General features: G+C 33.7%; 12 non-coding genes across 12 annotated transcripts; 5 read left to right on the top strand and 7 right to left on the bottom strand.

Moving 5' to 3' along the window:
- The first annotated feature begins 1,353 nt into the window (after positions 1-1,353).
- Positions 1,354-1,425, top strand: TRNAQ-CUG (transfer RNA glutamine (anticodon CUG)). The gene has a single exon. It is a non-coding gene; the product is annotated as a tRNA-Gln (tRNA).
- Positions 1,426-2,251: 826 nt separating this feature from the next.
- TRNAQ-CUG (transfer RNA glutamine (anticodon CUG)) lies at positions 2,252-2,323 on the bottom strand. Its single transcript has one exon. It is a non-coding gene; the product is annotated as a tRNA-Gln (tRNA).
- Positions 2,324-3,870: 1,547 nt separating this feature from the next.
- TRNAQ-CUG (transfer RNA glutamine (anticodon CUG)) lies at positions 3,871-3,942 on the top strand. The gene has a single exon. It is a non-coding gene; the product is annotated as a tRNA-Gln (tRNA).
- An 818-nt stretch (positions 3,943-4,760) lies between these two features.
- On the bottom strand, positions 4,761-4,832 carry TRNAQ-UUG (transfer RNA glutamine (anticodon UUG)). The gene has a single exon. It is a non-coding gene; the product is annotated as a tRNA-Gln (tRNA).
- A 1,547-nt stretch (positions 4,833-6,379) lies between these two features.
- Positions 6,380-6,451, top strand: TRNAQ-CUG (transfer RNA glutamine (anticodon CUG)). The gene has a single exon. It is a non-coding gene; the product is annotated as a tRNA-Gln (tRNA).
- Positions 6,452-7,277: 826 nt separating this feature from the next.
- On the bottom strand, positions 7,278-7,349 carry TRNAQ-CUG (transfer RNA glutamine (anticodon CUG)). Its single transcript has one exon. It is a non-coding gene; the product is annotated as a tRNA-Gln (tRNA).
- A 2,437-nt stretch (positions 7,350-9,786) lies between these two features.
- Positions 9,787-9,858, bottom strand: TRNAQ-UUG (transfer RNA glutamine (anticodon UUG)). Its single transcript has one exon. It is a non-coding gene; the product is annotated as a tRNA-Gln (tRNA).
- A 1,547-nt stretch (positions 9,859-11,405) lies between these two features.
- TRNAQ-CUG (transfer RNA glutamine (anticodon CUG)) lies at positions 11,406-11,477 on the top strand. Its single transcript has one exon. It is a non-coding gene; the product is annotated as a tRNA-Gln (tRNA).
- An 826-nt stretch (positions 11,478-12,303) lies between these two features.
- Positions 12,304-12,375, bottom strand: TRNAQ-CUG (transfer RNA glutamine (anticodon CUG)). The gene has a single exon. It is a non-coding gene; the product is annotated as a tRNA-Gln (tRNA).
- A 2,437-nt stretch (positions 12,376-14,812) lies between these two features.
- TRNAQ-UUG (transfer RNA glutamine (anticodon UUG)) lies at positions 14,813-14,884 on the bottom strand. The gene has a single exon. It is a non-coding gene; the product is annotated as a tRNA-Gln (tRNA).
- A 1,547-nt stretch (positions 14,885-16,431) lies between these two features.
- Positions 16,432-16,503, top strand: TRNAQ-CUG (transfer RNA glutamine (anticodon CUG)). The gene has a single exon. It is a non-coding gene; the product is annotated as a tRNA-Gln (tRNA).
- Positions 16,504-17,329: 826 nt separating this feature from the next.
- On the bottom strand, positions 17,330-17,401 carry TRNAQ-CUG (transfer RNA glutamine (anticodon CUG)). The gene has a single exon. It is a non-coding gene; the product is annotated as a tRNA-Gln (tRNA).
- Positions 17,402-18,165: the final 764 nt, after the last annotated feature.

Below are 18,165 nucleotides of genomic sequence, written 5' to 3'. Positions count from 1 at the left end.
TGAGATAAGATTTTGCAATAAAAATTAAGATTTCCCTGTGAATGCAATCTCTTCTGTCAAAACGGAAAGCTCAACCTGGTACAGGTGGGTTGATAGTGTTATGCTTGTCAATCTGGACTCTGAAAACAGGGATCTAAGTACAAAGCTCAGTGGGACTTATCTAAACTTTACGATTTTGTTTCCATTCAGTTCTTAGAAGTATTAATTGGAAAAACATCTCATTTACTTATAAACTTGTACGTATCAACTTATATGTATGTATCTCCCTATATATCGCTATATGTCTATGTATATTTATCGGAAAATATAAATATATACATTATAAAAATACATATAATTAATAGAGGTGAAAATAATGAACAGTTGTTGCCTCTCCGCATTTGAAACATGAGCGCCTTCTCCTTCCTCTTCTATATGTCCTGAAATTGAGATAGTCACTTTTTAATCAATTTTGATCTAACAACATAGTTGATTTGTACAAAGCATATCATACGATCTGTGAATAATTTTAAAAAAGAAAATTAGATCAGTACCTTTGAGGCCTCCAAGCAAAAGCTTATATTTCATGATTGCAGATCGACTGTTGAAAATCAGCATGAGAAATGTTTTATTTCACAACTTCCATACTAATATACAAAAAACATTTCTACTATCTGAATGATACCGTCACTGTGGTTCTCTTGGTTTCATTTAAGAAAACATCTCTTTCAAAATGTGCTATATTCGCCTTATCAATAGTGTGGAAATCTTCAAAAAGGTATGCTGGGAATCAGCCCTCTGAAATGCATTTGAGAAAAACAGGATAGGATTTTGTAATGTCACACTATTTTGTCTAGGAATGTGATGTAAAAGTATTATAAAGTTCGTATTTCTGTAACTTGTTCAAGCTGTTGGACATTTTGAAAGGAGTCAATATTTGTCTCTTTCAACCTGCTGGTGTTGGATTGGAGCTATCAATAAACAAAGATGACAGAAATGGAAAAGGTCAAGAGTAGTAAAGAAGTACCTCAAAGAATTGGACTGGTACCTTTGCATGCAAAGTCCAAAGTGCCAACCATTGCTCTTTGGAGCCACCCATGTGAGAGACAGAGAAATGGATGTAGTAGTTTGGAAATGTAGAATGTTTTAATATTCTTCAGTCAAAGATGATCATTATTTTGTAAATTGCATGTCCTGATAAACGTTTGCACATTTAACACTGTTATGGAGAATGTAGCTGAAAAGAATCAAATCACATTATCGCTCTTTACACTATGAGCATTCAACTGAGATATCTTTTCATCAATGTAAGAAAAGCCCCCGCACTGATGCGCTCTCTTTTGTCTCAATGGAAAAAGCCCTCATGTATGGCGGGGTTCCATGGTGTAATGGTTAGCACTCTGGACTCTGAATCCAGCGATCCGAGTTCAAATCTCGGTGGGACCTGCTTGAATTATGAGATTTAATATTTCACTAATTTCTTAGAATTTGGACTTGGAAAAACATAACGTCAAAGCTTTATACTGAAACTTATCAACGTATAAGTATGTATCTATGTATACATGGCTATATCCATCTAGATAGCGATAATACAATATAAAGAAATGAATTAATCATAAACATAAGTACAGAAGCTGAAAACTAAAAACTGTTCTTTCCCATCCACAATTTGAGCAAGAGGTTCTTTTTCTTTCTCATCTGTATGATCAGTAATAAGATAGTTAATTTTGCTGATTTCTTATCTGACAACATTCTTGACTTACACAGTGCATTTAATTGTGCATTTCTTTGAAAGAGGAATTCAGATTAATACATCTGACATGTCTTTCAAAAGATTCTACTTCATGGTTATGGATTTACTTTAGAAAAACAGAGTGTAAATATCTGTGTGTCTGAATTTCAAGATTGTTATTTGAAAGTTCATCTCTTCTGCCCCCAAAATACACAATTTGATTCCTCAAGTTTTCTTTTAATGAAGGCTTTCCAATTAAAAAAGTTCCTTGTTCCCCTTATCAATAACAGTAAGATTTAAACAAGTAATATCTTGCATCAGCCCCTTGTGATGAGTTTGAGAAAACAGAGTCAGCTCACAAAATGTCTCATTATTTTGAGCCATTTAATTTCCATGTTTTCTAAAAGTTCTATAATTTGCTCACATCAAATAGACTTTTAAAATACAATCAATACATTAATGTTTCACTCTACCCGTGTTAGATTTATGATATTTATGAATACACTTGACAGAAAAAGATTTGGTCATAAGTCATGAAAGTGGTCCCACCGAGATTTGAACTCGGATCCTTGGATTCAGAGTCCAAAGTGCTAACCATTACACCATGGAACCTCCCATGTGACAGGGGAGCAAATTGCTGCAGCAATGTGGACATTTCACATTTTTTATGTTCTACAGTCAAAGACAAACAGAATTGTATTACTTTTCTATTCTGTTCAACTTTTGCCCATTGAACTATGTTAGGGAAGTATGTTGCACAAAGGACTCAAGTAACGCTATGACTCTGTTGAACAGTACTTTTTATGTGAGATAAGATTTTGCAATAAAAATTAAGATTTCCCTGTGAATGCAATCTCTTCTGTCAAAACGGAAAGCTCAACCTGGTACAGGTGGGTTGATAGTGTTATGCTTGTCAATCTGGACTCTGAAAACAGGGATCTAAGTACAAAGCTCAGTGGGACTTATCTAAACTTTACGATTTTGTTTCCATTCAGTTCTTAGAAGTATTAATTGGAAAAACATCTCATTTACGTATAAACTTGTACGTATCAACTTATATGTATGTATCTCCCTATATATCGCTATATGTCTATGTATATTTATCGGAAAATATAAATATATACATTATAAAAATACATATAATTAATAGAGGTGAAAATAATGAACAGTTGTTGCCTCTCCGCATTTGAAACATGAGCGCCTTCTCCTTCCTCTTCTATATGTCCTGAAATTGAGATAGTCACTTTTTAATCAATTTTGATCTAACAACATAGTTGATTTGTACAAAGCATATCATACGATCTGTGAATAATTTTAAAAAAGAAAATTAGATCAGTACCTTTGAGGCCTCCAAGCAAAAGCTTATATTTCATGATTGCAGATCGACTGTTGAAAATCAGCATGAGAAATGTTTTATTTCACAACTTCCATACTAATATACAAAAAACATTTCTACTATCTGAATGATACCGTCACTGTGGTTCTCTTGGTTTCATTTAAGAAAACATCTCTTTCAAAATGTGCTATATTCGCCTTATCAATAGTGTGGAAATCTTCAAAAAGGTATGCTGGGAATCAGCCCTCTGAAATGCATTTGAGAAAAACAGGATAGGATTTTGTAATGTCACACTATTTTGTCTAGGAATGTGATGTAAAAGTATTATAAAGTTCGTATTTCTGTAACTTGTTCAAGCTGTTGGACATTTTGAAAGGAGTAAATATTTGTCTCTTTCAACCTGCTGGTGTTGGATTGGAGCTATCAATAAACAAAGATGACAGAAATGGAAAAGGAACAGAGTAGTAAAGAAGTACCTCAAAGAATTGGACTGGTACCTTTGCATGCAAAGTCCAAAGTGCCAACCATTGCTCTTTGGAGCCACCCATGTGAGAGACAGAGAAATGGATGTAGTAGTTTGGAAATGTAGAATGTTTTAATATTCTTCAGTCAAAGATGATCATTATTTTGTAAATTGCATGTCCTGATAAACGTTTGCACATTTAACACTGTTATGGAGAATGTAGCTGAAAAGAATCAAATCACATTATCGCTCTTTACACTATGAGCATTCAACTGAGATATCTTTTCATCAATGTAAGAAAAGCCCCCGCACTGATGCGCTCTCTTTTGTCTCAATGGAAAAAGCCCTCATGTATGGCGGGGTTCCATGGTGTAATGGTTAGCACTCTGGACTCTGAATCCAGTGATCCGAGTTCAAATCTCGGTGGGACCTGCTTGAATTATGAGATTTAATATTTCACTAATTTCTTAGAATTTGGACTTGGAAAAACATAACGTCAAAGCTTTATACTGAAACTTATCAACGTATAAGTATGTATACATGGCTATATCCATCTAGATAGCGATAATACAATATAAATAAATGAATTAATCATAAACATAAGTACAGAAGCTGAAAACTAAAAACTGTTCTTTCCCATCCACAATTTGAGCAAGAGGTTCTTTTTCTTTCTCATCTGTATGATCAGTAATAAGATAGTTAATTTTGCTGATTTCTTATCTGACAACATTCTTGACTTACACAGTGCATTTAATTGTGCATTTCTTTGAAAGAGGAATTCAGATTAATACATCTGACATGTCTTTCAAAAGATTCTACTTCATGGTTATGGATTTACTTTAGAAAAACAGAGTGTAAATATCTGTGTGTCTGAATTTCAAGATTGTTATTTAAAAGTTCATCTCTTCTGCCCCCAAAATACACAATTTGATTCCTCAAGTTTTCTTTTAATGAAGGCTTTCCAATTAAAAAAGTTCCTTGTTCCCCTTATCAATAACAGTAAGATTTAAACAAGTAATATCTTGCATCAGCCCCTTGTGATGAGTTTGAGAAAACAGAGTCAGCTCACAAAATGTCTCATTATTTTGAGCCATTTAATTTCCATGTTTCCTAAAAGTTCTATAATTTGCTCACATCAAATAGACTTTTAAAATACAATCAATACATTAATGTTTCACTCTACCCGTGTTAGATTTATGATATTTATGAATACACTTGACAGAAAAAGATTTGGTCATAAGTCATGAAAGTGGTCCCACCGAGATTTGAACTCGGATCCTTGGATTCAAAGTCCAAAGTGCTAACCATTACACCATGGAACCTCCCATGTGACAGGGGAGCAAATTGCTGCAGCAATGTGGACATTTCACATTTTTTATGTTCTACAGTCAAAGACAAACAGAATTGTATTACTTTTCTATTCTGTTCAACTTTTGCCCATTGAACTATGTTAGGGAAGTATGTTGCACAAAGGACTCAAGTAACGCTATGACTCTGTTGAACAGTACTTTTTATGTGAGATAAGATTTTGCAATAAAAATTAAGATTTCCCTGTGAATGCAATCTCTTCTGTCAAAACGGAAAGCTCAACCTGGTACAGGTGGGTTGATAGTGTTATGCTTGTCAATCTGGACTCTGAAAACAGGGATCTAAGTACAAAGCTCAGTGGGACTTATCTAAACTTTACGATTTTGTTTCCATTCAGTTCTTAGAAGTATTAATTGGAAAAACATCTCATTTACTTATAAACTTGTACGTATCAACTTATATGTATGTATCTCCCTATATATCGCTATATGTCTATGTATATTTATCGGAAAATATAAATATATACATTATAAAAATACATATAATTAATAGAGGTGAAAATAATGAACAGTTGTTGCCTCTCCGCATTTGAAACATGAGCGCCTTCTCCTTCCTCTTCTATATGTCCTGAAATTGAGATAGTCACTTTTTAATCAATTTTGATCTAACAACATAGTTGATTTGTACAAAGCATATCATACGATCTGTGAATAATTTTAAAAAAGAAAATTAGATCAGTACCTTTGAGGCCTCCAAGCAAAAGCTTATATTTCATGATTGCAGATCGACTGTTGAAAATCAGCATGAGAAATGTTTTATTTCACAACTTCCATACTAATATACAAAAAACATTTCTACTATCTGAATGATACCGTCACTGTGGTTCTCTTGGTTTCATTTAAGAAAACATCTCTTTCAAAATGTGCTATATTCGCCTTATCAATAGTGTGGAAATCTTCAAAAAGGTATGCTGGGAATCAGCCCTCTGAAATGCATTTGAGAAAAACAGGATAGGATTTTGTAATGTCACACTATTTTGTCTAGGAATGTGATGTAAAAGTATTATAAAGTTCGTATTTCTGTAACTTGTTCAAGCTGTTGGACATTTTGAAAGGAGTCAATATTTGTCTCTTTCAACCTGCTGGTGTTGGATTGGAGCTATCAATAAACAAAGATGACAGAAATGGAAAAGGTCAAGAGTAGTAAAGAAGTACCTCAAAGAATTGGACTGGTACCTTTGCATGCAAAGTCCAAAGTGCCAACCATTGCTCTTTGGAGCCACCCATGTGAGAGACAGAGAAATGGATGTAGTAGTTTGGAAATGTAGAATGTTTTAATATTCTTCAGTCAAAGATGATCATTATTTTGTAAATTGCATGTCCTGATAAACGTTTGCACATTTAACACTGTTATGGAGAATGTAGCTGAAAAGAATCAAATCACATTATCGCTCTTTACACTATGAGCATTCAACTGAGATATCTTTTCATCAATGTAAGAAAAGCCCCCGCACTGATGCGCTCTCTTTTGTCTCAATGGAAAAAGCCCTCATGTATGGCGGGGTTCCATGGTGTAATGGTTAGCACTCTGGACTCTGAATCCAGCGATCCGAGTTCAAATCTCGGTGGGACCTGCTTGAATTATGAGATTTAATATTTCACTAATTTCTTAGAATTTGGACTTGGAAAAACATAACGTCAAAGCTTTATACTGAAACTTATCAACGTATAAGTATGTATCTATGTATACATGGCTATATCCATCTAGATAGCGATAATACAATATAAAGAAATGAATTAATCATAAACATAAGTACAGAAGCTGAAAACTAAAAACTGTTCTTTCCCATCCACAATTTGAGCAAGAGGTTCTTTTTCTTTCTCATCTGTATGATCAGTAATAAGATAGTTAATTTTGCTGATTTCTTATCTGACAACATTCTTGACTTACACAGTGCATTTAATTGTGCATTTCTTTGAAAGAGGAATTCAGATTAATACATCTGACATGTCTTTCAAAAGATTCTACTTCATGGTTATGGATTTACTTTAGAAAAACAGAGTGTAAATATCTGTGTGTCTGAATTTCAAGATTGTTATTTGAAAGTTCATCTCTTCTGCCCCCAAAATACACAATTTGATTCCTCAAGTTTTCTTTTAATGAAGGCTTTCCAATTAAAAAAGTTCCTTGTTCCCCTTATCAATAACAGTAAGATTTAAACAAGTAATATCTTGCATCAGCCCCTTGTGATGAGTTTGAGAAAACAGAGTCAGCTCACAAAATGTCTCATTATTTTGAGCCATTTAATTTCCATGTTTTCTAAAAGTTCTATAATTTGCTCACATCAAATAGACTTTTAAAATACAATCAATACATTAATGTTTCACTCTACCCGTGTTAGATTTATGATATTTATGAATACACTTGACAGAAAAAGATTTGGTCATAAGTCATGAAAGTGGTCCCACCGAGATTTGAACTCGGATCCTTGGATTCAGAGTCCAAAGTGCTAACCATTACACCATGGAACCTCCCATGTGACAGGGGAGCAAATTGCTGCAGCAATGTGGACATTTCACATTTTTTATGTTCTACAGTCAAAGACAAACAGAATTGTATTACTTTTCTATTCTGTTCAACTTTTGCCCATTGAACTATGTTAGGGAAGTATGTTGCACAAAGGACTCAAGTAACGCTATGACTCTGTTGAACAGTACTTTTTATGTGAGATAAGATTTTGCAATAAAAATTAAGATTTCCCTGTGAATGCAATCTCTTCTGTCAAAACGGAAAGCTCAACCTGGTACAGGTGGGTTGATAGTGTTATGCTTGTCAATCTGGACTCTGAAAACAGGGATCTAAGTACAAAGCTCAGTGGGACTTATCTAAACTTTACGATTTTGTTTCCATTCAGTTCTTAGAAGTATTAATTGGAAAAACATCTCATTTACGTATAAACTTGTACGTATCAACTTATATGTATGTATCTCCCTATATATCGCTATATGTCTATGTATATTTATCGGAAAATATAAATATATACATTATAAAAATACATATAATTAATAGAGGTGAAAATAATGAACAGTTGTTGCCTCTCCGCATTTGAAACATGAGCGCCTTCTCCTTCCTCTTCTATATGTCCTGAAATTGAGATAGTCACTTTTTAATCAATTTTGATCTAACAACATAGTTGATTTGTACAAAGCATATCATACGATCTGTGAATAATTTTAAAAAAGAAAATTAGATCAGTACCTTTGAGGCCTCCAAGCAAAAGCTTATATTTCATGATTGCAGATCGACTGTTGAAAATCAGCATGAGAAATGTTTTATTTCACAACTTCCATACTAATATACAAAAAACATTTCTACTATCTGAATGATACCGTCACTGTGGTTCTCTTGGTTTCATTTAAGAAAACATCTCTTTCAAAATGTGCTATATTCGCCTTATCAATAGTGTGGAAATCTTCAAAAAGGTATGCTGGGAATCAGCCCTCTGAAATGCATTTGAGAAAAACAGGATAGGATTTTGTAATGTCACACTATTTTGTCTAGGAATGTGATGTAAAAGTATTATAAAGTTCGTATTTCTGTAACTTGTTCAAGCTGTTGGACATTTTGAAAGGAGTCAATATTTGTCTCTTTCAACCTGCTGGTGTTGGATTGGAGCTATCAATAAACAAAGATGACAGAAATGGAAAAGGTCAAGAGTAGTAAAGAAGTACCTCAAAGAATTGGACTGGTACCTTTGCATGCAAAGTCCAAAGTGCCAACCATTGCTCTTTGGAGCCACCCATGTGAGAGACAGAGAAATGGATGTAGTAGTTTGGAAATGTAGAATGTTTTAATATTCTTCAGTCAAAGATGATCATTATTTTGTAAATTGCATGTCCTGATAAACGTTTGCACATTTAACACTGTTATGGAGAATGTAGCTGAAAAGAATCAAATCACATTATCGCTCTTTACACTATGAGCATTCAACTGAGATATCTTTTCATCAATGTAAGAAAAGCCCCCGCACTGATGCGCTCTCTTTTGTCTCAATGGAAAAAGCCCTCATGTATGGCGGGGTTCCATGGTGTAATGGTTAGCACTCTGGACTCTGAATCCAGCGATCCGAGTTCCAATCTCGGTGGGACCTGCTTGATTTATGAGATTTAATATTTCACTAATTTCTTAGAAATTGGACTTGGAAAAACATAACGTCAAAGCTTTATACTGAAACTTATCAACGTATAAGTTTGTATACATGGCTATATCCATCTAGATAGCGATAATACAATATAAATAAATGAATTAATCATAAACATAAGTACAGAAGCTGAAAACTAAAAACTGTTCTTTCCCATCCACAATTTGAGCAAGAGGTTCTTTTTCTTTCTCATCTGTATGATCAGTAATAAGATAGTTAATTTTGCTGATTTCTTATCTGACAACATTCTTGACTTACACAGTGCATTTAATTGTGCATTTCTTTGAAAGAGGAATTCAGATTAATACATCTGACATGTCTTTCAAAAGATTCTACTTCATGGTTATGGATTTACTTTAGAAAAACAGAGTGTAAATATCTGTGTGTCTGAATTTCAAGATTGTTATTTAAAAGTTCATCTCTTCTGCCCCCAAAATACACAATTTGATTCCTCAAGTTTTCTTTTAATGAAGGCTTTCCAATTAAAAAAGTTCCTTGTTCCCCTTATCAATAACAGTAAGATTTAAACAAGTAATATCTTGCATCAGCCCCTTGTGATGAGTTTGAGAAAACAGAGTCAGCTCACAAAATGTCTCATTATTTTGAGCCATTTAATTTCCATGTTTTCTAAAAGTTCTATAATTTGCTCACATCAAATAGACTTTTAAAATACAATCAATACATTAATGTTTCACTCTACCCGTGTTAGATTTATGATATTTATGAATACACTTGACAGAAAAAGATTTGGTCATAAGTCATGAAAGTGGTCCCACCGAGATTTGAACTCGGATCCTTGGATTCAAAGTCCAAAGTGCTAACCATTACACCATGGAACCTCCCATGTGACAGGGGAGCAAATTGCTGCAGCAATGTGGACATTTCACATTTTTTATGTTCTACAGTCAAAGACAAACAGAATTGTATTACTTTTCTATTCTGTTCAACTTTTGCCCATTGAACTATGTTAGGGAAGTATGTTGCACAAAGGACTCAAGTAACGCTATGACTCTGTTGAACAGTACTTTTTATGTGAGATAAGATTTTGCAATAAAAATTAAGATTTCCCTGTGAATGCAATCTCTTCTGTCAAAACGGAAAGCTCAACCTGGTACAGGTGGGTTGATAGTGTTATGCTTGTCAATCTGGACTCTGAAAACAGGGATCTAAGTACAAAGCTCAGTGGGACTTATCTAAACTTTACGATTTTGTTTCCATTCAGTTCTTAGAAGTATTAATTGGAAAAACATCTCATTTACTTATAAACTTGTACGTATCAACTTATATGTATGTATCTCCCTATATATCGCTATATGTCTATGTATATTTATCGGAAAATATAAATATATACATTATAAAAATACATATAATTAATAGAGGTGAAAATAATGAACAGTTGTTGCCTCTCCGCATTTGAAACATGAGCGCCTTCTCCTTCCTCTTCTATATGTCCTGAAATTGAGATAGTCACTTTTTAATCAATTTTGATCTAACAACATAGTTGATTTGTACAAAGCATATCATACGATCTGTGAATAATTTTAAAAAAGAAAATTAGATCAGTACCTTTGAGGCCTCCAAGCAAAAGCTTATATTTCATGATTGCAGATCGACTGTTGAAAATCAGCATGAGAAATGTTTTATTTCACAACTTCCATACTAATATACAAAAAACATTTCTACTATCTGAATGATACCGTCACTGTGGTTCTCTTGGTTTCATTTAAGAAAACATCTCTTTCAAAATGTGCTATATTCGCCTTATCAATAGTGTGGAAATCTTCAAAAAGGTATGCTGGGAATCAGCCCTCTGAAATGCATTTGAGAAAAACAGGATAGGATTTTGTAATGTCACACTATTTTGTCTAGGAATGTGATGTAAAAGTATTATAAAGTTCGTATTTCTGTAACTTGTTCAAGCTGTTGGACATTTTGAAAGGAGTCAATATTTGTCTCTTTCAACCTGCTGGTGTTGGATTGGAGCTATCAATAAACAAAGATGACAGAAATGGAAAAGGTCAAGAGTAGTAAAGAAGTACCTCAAAGAATTGGACTGGTACCTTTGCATGCAAAGTCCAAAGTGCCAACCATTGCTCTTTGGAGCCACCCATGTGAGAGACAGAGAAATGGATGTAGTAGTTTGGAAATGTAGAATGTTTTAATATTCTTCAGTCAAAGATGATCATTATTTTGTAAATTGCATGTCCTGATAAACGTTTGCACATTTAACACTGTTATGGAGAATGTAGCTGAAAAGAATCAAATCACATTATCGCTCTTTACACTATGAGCATTCAACTGAGATATCTTTTCATCAATGTAAGAAAAGCCCCCGCACTGATGCGCTCTCTTTTGTCTCAATGGAAAAAGCCCTCATGTATGGCGGGGTTCCATGGTGTAATGGTTAGCACTCTGGACTCTGAATCCAGCGATCCGAGTTCAAATCTCGGTGGGACCTGCTTGAATTATGAGATTTAATATTTCACTAATTTCTTAGAATTTGGACTTGGAAAAACATAACGTCAAAGCTTTATACTGAAACTTATCAACGTATAAGTATGTATCTATGTATACATGGCTATATCCATCTAGATAGCGATAATACAATATAAAGAAATGAATTAATCATAAACATAAGTACAGAAGCTGAAAACTAAAAACTGTTCTTTCCCATCCACAGTTTGAGCAAGAGGTTCTTTTTCTTTCTCATCTGTATGATCAGTAATAAGATAGTTAATTTTGCTGATTTCTTATCTGACAACATTCTTGACTTACACAGTGCATTTAATTGTGCATTTCTTTGAAAGAGGAATTCAGATTAATACATCTGACATGTCTTTCAAAAGATTCTACTTCATGGTTATGGATTTACTTTAGAAAAACAGAGTGTAAATATCTGTGTGTCTGAATTTCAAGATTGTTATTTGAAAGTTCATCTCTTCTGCCCCCAAAATACACAATTTGATTCCTCAAGTTTTCTTTTAATGAAGGCTTTCCAATTAAAAAAGTTCCTTGTTCCCCTTATCAATAACAGTAAGATTTAAACAAGTAATATCTTGCATCAGCCCCTTGTGATGAGTTTGAGAAAACAGAGTCAGCTCACAAAATGTCTCATTATTTTGAGCCATTTAATTTCCATGTTTTCTAAAAGTTCTATAATTTGCTCACATCAAATAGACTTTTAAAATACAATCAATACATTAATGTTTCACTCTACCCGTGTTAGATTTATGATATTTATGAATACACTTGACAGAAAAAGATTTGGTCATAAGTCATGAAAGTGGTCCCACCGAGATTTGAACTCGGATCCTTGGATTCAGAGTCCAAAGTGCTAACCATTACACCATGGAACCTCCCATGTGACAGGGGAGCAAATTGCTGCAGCAATGTGGACATTTCACATTTTGTATGTTCTACAGTCAAAGACAAACAGAATTGTATTACTTTTCTATTCTGTTCAACTTTTGCCCATTGAACTATGTTAGGGAAGTATGTTGCACAAAGGACTCAAGTAACGCTATGACTCTGTTGAACAGTACTTTTTATGTGAGATAAGATTTTGCAATAAAAATTAAGATTTCCCTGTGAATGCAATCTCTTCTGTCAAAACGGAAAGCTCAACCTGGTACAGGTGGGTTGATAGTGTTATGCTTGTCAATCTGGACTCTGAAAACAGGGATCTAAGTACAAAGCTCAGTGGGACTTATCTAAACTTTACGATTTTGTTTCCATTCAGTTCTTAGAAGTATTAATTGGAAAAACATCTCATTTACGTATAAACTTGTACGTATCAACTTATATGTATGTATCTCCCTATATATCGCTATATGTCTATGTATATTTATCGGAAAATATAAATATATACATTATAAAAATACATATAATTAATAGAGGTGAAAATAATGAACAGTTGTTGCCTCTCCGCATTTGAAACATGAGCGCCTTCTCCTTCCTCTTCTATATGTCCTGAAATTGAGATAGTCACTTTTTAATCAATTTTGATCTAACAACATAGTTGATTTGTACAAAGCATATCATACGATCTGTGAATAATTTTAAAAAAGAAAATTAGATCAGTACCTTTGAGGCCTCCAAGCAAAAGCTTATATTTCATGATTGCAGATCGACTGTTGAAAATCAGCATGAGAAATGTTTTATTTCACAACTTCCATACTAATATACAAAAAACATTTCTACTATCTGAATGATACCGTCACTGTGGTTCTCTTGGTTTCATTTAAGAAAACATCTCTTTCAAAATGTGCTATATTCGCCTTATCAATAGTGTGGAAATCTTCAAAAAGGTATGCTGGGAATCAGCCCTCTGAAATGCATTTGAGAAAAACAGGATAGGATTTTGTAATGTCACACTATTTTGTCTAGGAATGTGATGTAAAAGTATTATAAAGTTCGTATTTCTGTAACTTGTTCAAGCTGTTGGACATTTTGAAAGGAGTCAATATTTGTCTCTTTCAACCTGCTGGTGTTGGATTGGAGCTATCAATAAACAAAGATGACAGAAATGGAAAAGGTCAAGAGTAGTAAAGAAGTACCTCAAAGAATTGGACTGGTACCTTTGCATGCAAAGTCCAAAGTGCCAACCATTGCTCTTTGGAGCCACCCATGTGAGAGACAGAGAAATGGATGTAGTAGTTTGGAAATGTAGAATGTTTTAATATTCTTCAGTCAAAGATGATCATTATTTTGTAAATTGCATGTCCTGATAAACGTTTGCACATTTAACACTGTTATGGAGAATGTAGCTGAAAAGAATCAAATCACATTATCGCTCTTTACACTATGAGCATTCAACTGAGATATCTTTTCATCAATGTAAGAAAAGCCCCCGCACTGATGCGCTCTCTTTTGTCTCAATGGAAAAAGCCCTCATGTATGGCGGGGTTCCATGGTGTAATGGTTAGCACTCTGGACTCTGAATCCAGCGATCCGAGTTCCAATCTCGGTGGGACCTGCTTGATTTATGAGATTTAATATTTCACTAATTTCTTAGAAATTGGACTTGGAAAAACATAACGTCAAAGCTTTATACTGAAACTTATCAACGTATAAGTATGTATACATGGCTATATCCATCTAGATAGCGATAATACAATATAAATAAATGAATTAATCATAAACATAAGTACAGAAGCTGAAAACTAAAAACTGTTCTTTCCCATCCACAATTTGAGCAAGAGGTTCTTTTTCTTTCTCATCTGTATGATCAGTAATAAGATAGTTAATTTTGCTGATTTCTTATCTGACAACATTCTTGACTTACACAGTGCATTTAATTGTGCATTTCTTTGAAAGAGGAATTCAGATTAATACATCTGACATGTCTTTCAAAAGATTCTACTTCATGGTTATGGATTTACTTTAGAAAAACAGAGTGTAAATATCTGTGTGTCTGAATTTCAAGATTGTTATTTAAAAGTTCATCTCTTCTGCCCCCAAAATACACAATTTGATTCCTCAAGTTTTCTTTTAATGAAGGCTTTCCAATTAAAAAAGTTCCTTGTTCCCCTTATCAATAACAGTAAGATTTAAACAAGTAATATCTTGCATCAGCCCCTTGTGATGAGTTTGAGAAAACAGAGTCAGCTCACAAAATGTCTCATTATTTTGAGCCATTTAATTTCCATGTTTTCTAAAAGTTCTATAATTTGCTCACATCAAATAGACTTTTAAAATACAATCAATACATTAATGTTTCACTCTACCCGTGTTAGATTTATGATATTTATGAATACACTTGACAGAAAAAGATTTGGTCATAAGTCATGAAAGTGGTCCCACCGAGATTTGAACTCGGATCCTTGGATTCAAAGTCCAAAGTGCTAACCATTACACCATGGAACCTCCCATGTGACAGGGGAGCAAATTGCTGCAGCAATGTGGACATTTCACATTTTTTATGTTCTACAGTCAAAGACAAACAGAATTGTATTACTTTTCTATTCTGTTCAACTTTTGCCCATTGAACTATGTTAGGGAAGTATGTTGCACAAAGGACTCAAGTAACGCTATGACTCTGTTGAACAGTACTTTTTATGTGAGATAAGATTTTGCAATAAAAATTAAGATTTCCCTGTGAATGCAATCTCTTCTGTCAAAACGGAAAGCTCAACCTGGTACAGGTGGGTTGATAGTGTTATGCTTGTCAATCTGGACTCTGAAAACAGGGATCTAAGTACAAAGCTCAGTGGGACTTATCTAAACTTTACGATTTTGTTTCCATTCAGTTCTTAGAAGTATTAATTGGAAAAACATCTCATTTACTTATAAACTTGTACGTATCAACTTATATGTATGTATCTCCCTATATATCGCTATATGTCTATGTATATTTATCGGAAAATATAAATATATACATTATAAAAATACATATAATTAATAGAGGTGAAAATAATGAACAGTTGTTGCCTCTCCGCATTTGAAACATGAGCGCCTTCTCCTTCCTCTTCTATATGTCCTGAAATTGAGATAGTCACTTTTTAATCAATTTTGATCTAACAACATAGTTGATTTGTACAAAGCATATCATACGATCTGTGAATAATTTTAAAAAAGAAAATTAGATCAGTACCTTTGAGGCCTCCAAGCAAAAGCTTATATTTCATGATTGCAGATCGACTGTTGAAAATCAGCATGAGAAATGTTTTATTTCACAACTTCCATACTAATATACAAAAAACATTTCTACTATCTGAATGATACCGTCACTGTGGTTCTCTTGGTTTCATTTAAGAAAACATCTCTTTCAAAATGTGCTATATTCGCCTTATCAATAGTGTGGAAATCTTCAAAAAGGTATGCTGGGAATCAGCCCTCTGAAATGCATTTGAGAAAAACAGGATAGGATTTTGTAATGTCACACTATTTTGTCTAGGAATGTGATGTAAAAGTATTATAAAGTTCGTATTTCTGTAACTTGTTCAAGCTGTTGGACATTTTGAAAGGAGTCAATATTTGTCTCTTTCAACCTGCTGGTGTTGGATTGGAGCTATCAATAAACAAAGATGACAGAAATGGAAAAGGTCAAGAGTAGTAAAGAAGTACCTCAAAGAATTGGACTGGTACCTTTGCATGCAAAGTCCAAAGTGCCAACCATTGCTCTTTGGAGCCACCCATGTGAGAGACAGAGAAATGGATGTAGTAGTTTGGAAATGTAGAATGTTTTAATATTCTTCAGTCAAAGATGATCATTATTTTGTAAATTGCATGTCCTGATAAACGTTTGCACATTTAACACTGTTATGGAGAATGTAGCTGAAAAGAATCAAATCACATTATCGCTCTTTACACTATGAGCATTCAACTGAGATATCTTTTCATCAATGTAAGAAAAGCCCCCGCACTGATGCGCTCTCTTTTGTCTCAATGGAAAAAGCCCTCATGTATGGCGGGGTTCCATGGTGTAATGGTTAGCACTCTGGACTCTGAATCCAGCGATCCGAGTTCAAATCTCGGTGGGACCTGCTTGAATTATGAGATTTAATATTTCACTAATTTCTTAGAATTTGGACTTGGAAAAACATAACGTCAAAGCTTTATACTGAAACTTATCAACGTATAAGTATGTATCTATGTATACATGGCTATATCCATCTAGATAGCGATAATACAATATAAAGAAATGAATTAATCATAAACATAAGTACAGAAGCTGAAAACTAAAAACTGTTCTTTCCCATCCACAGTTTGAGCAAGAGGTTCTTTTTCTTTCTCATCTGTATGATCAGTAATAAGATAGTTAATTTTGCTGATTTCTTATCTGACAACATTCTTGACTTACACAGTGCATTTAATTGTGCATTTCTTTGAAAGAGGAATTCAGATTAATACATCTGACATGTCTTTCAAAAGATTCTACTTCATGGTTATGGATTTACTTTAGAAAAACAGAGTGTAAATATCTGTGTGTCTGAATTTCAAGATTGTTATTTGAAAGTTCATCTCTTCTGCCCCCAAAATACACAATTTGATTCCTCAAGTTTTCTTTTAATGAAGGCTTTCCAATTAAAAAAGTTCCTTGTTCCCCTTATCAATAACAGTAAGATTTAAACAAGTAATATCTTGCATCAGCCCCTTGTGATGAGTTTGAGAAAACAGAGTCAGCTCACAAAATGTCTCATTATTTTGAGCCATTTAATTTCCATGTTTTCTAAAAGTTCTATAATTTGCTCACATCAAATAGACTTTTAAAATACAATCAATACATTAATGTTTCACTCTACCCGTGTTAGATTTATGATATTTATGAATACACTTGACAGAAAAAGATTTGGTCATAAGTCATGAAAGTGGTCCCACCGAGATTTGAACTCGGATCCTTGGATTCAGAGTCCAAAGTGCTAACCATTACACCATGGAACCTCCCATGTGACAGGGGAGCAAATTGCTGCAGCAATGTGGACATTTCACATTTTGTATGTTCTACAGTCAAAGACAAACAGAATTGTATTACTTTTCTATTCTGTTCAACTTTTGCCCATTGAACTATGTTAGGGAAGTATGTTGCACAAAGGACTCAAGTAACGCTATGACTCTGTTGAACAGTACTTTTTATGTGAGATAAGATTTTGCAATAAAAATTAAGATTTCCCTGTGAATGCAATCTCTTCTGTCAAAACGGAAAGCTCAACCTGGTACAGGTGGGTTGATAGTGTTATGCTTGTCAATCTGGACTCTGAAAACAGGGATCTAAGTACAAAGCTCAGTGGGACTTATCTAAACTTTACGATTTTGTTTCCATTCAGTTCTTAGAAGTATTAATTGGAAAAACATCTCATTTACGTATAAACTTGTACGTATCAACTTATATGTATGTATCTCCCTATATATCGCTATATGTCTATGTATATTTATCGGAAAATATAAATATATACATTATAAAAATACATATAATTAATAGAGGTGAAAATAATGAACAGTTGTTGCCTCTCCGCATTTGAAACATGAGCGCCTTCTCCTTCCTCTTCTATATGTCCTGAAATTGAGATAGTCACTTTTTAATCAATTTTGATCTAACAACATAGTTGATTTGTACAAAGCATATCATACGATCTGTGAATAATTTTAAAAAAGAAAATTAGATCAGTACCTTTGAGGCCTCCAAGCAAAAGCTTATATTTCATGAT

The sequence above is a fragment of the Lissotriton vulgaris genome, unplaced genomic scaffold, assembly GCF_964263255.1.
Source record: "Lissotriton vulgaris unplaced genomic scaffold, aLisVul1.2 SCAFFOLD_714, whole genome shotgun sequence".
Classification (NCBI taxonomy): Eukaryota; Metazoa; Chordata; class Amphibia; order Caudata; family Salamandridae; genus Lissotriton; species Lissotriton vulgaris.
Note: the sequence above shows the minus strand (reverse complement) of the source record. Positions and strands in the feature narration are given on the sequence as shown.